Here is a 669-nt window from a genome sequence, read left to right as displayed (position 1 = left end):
TATATACACACCCCTGTGTACACATGTTAACATATATATACATGCATATACAGTTATGTGTGTACATATATATACACACCTCTCCATATATATATGTATATATACACCCCTGTGTATACATGTTAACATATATACACGCGCATATATAGTTGTGTGTGTACATATATATGTGCCTCCATATATATATGTATATATACACCCTTCATATATACATATTTATGTGTGTACATATATACACACACCCTGTATATACAAATTTATAGGTGTGTGTACACACACACCCCCCATATATACATATTTAGATGTGCATGTACATATATATACAAACACACACACCCCCCCGAGGGGCATCAGTGAGTGTGCACAGTGTGGCGTTTGTGTATATATGTGATTACATAGGGTTATCTGTTAGTGTGTGTATATTTACATATGCATGGGGTGTCTTTGTGTGTGTATGTGTATACAAGGGGGGGTCTATACACACACAAGGACACTGTATACACACACCCCTAGATACACACACATATATATAAAAACACACCCCTACACACCCACGCATCACCCCAGCCCTGGCCAGGAGGGGTGACAGCCGGCACAGGCAGCAACAGCCCCAGGGTGGGGGACAGCGGGGGTGACAGTAGCCCCCCCCCCCTAGGCTGAAGACCACCC

Source organism: Egretta garzetta, unplaced genomic scaffold, assembly GCF_000687185.1.
Source record: "Egretta garzetta isolate BGI_Z169 unplaced genomic scaffold, ASM68718v1 scaffold1245, whole genome shotgun sequence".
Taxonomy (NCBI): Eukaryota; Metazoa; Chordata; class Aves; order Pelecaniformes; family Ardeidae; genus Egretta; species Egretta garzetta.
The sequence above is the reverse complement of the archived record's forward strand: the minus strand, read 5'-3'. Positions refer to the sequence as shown.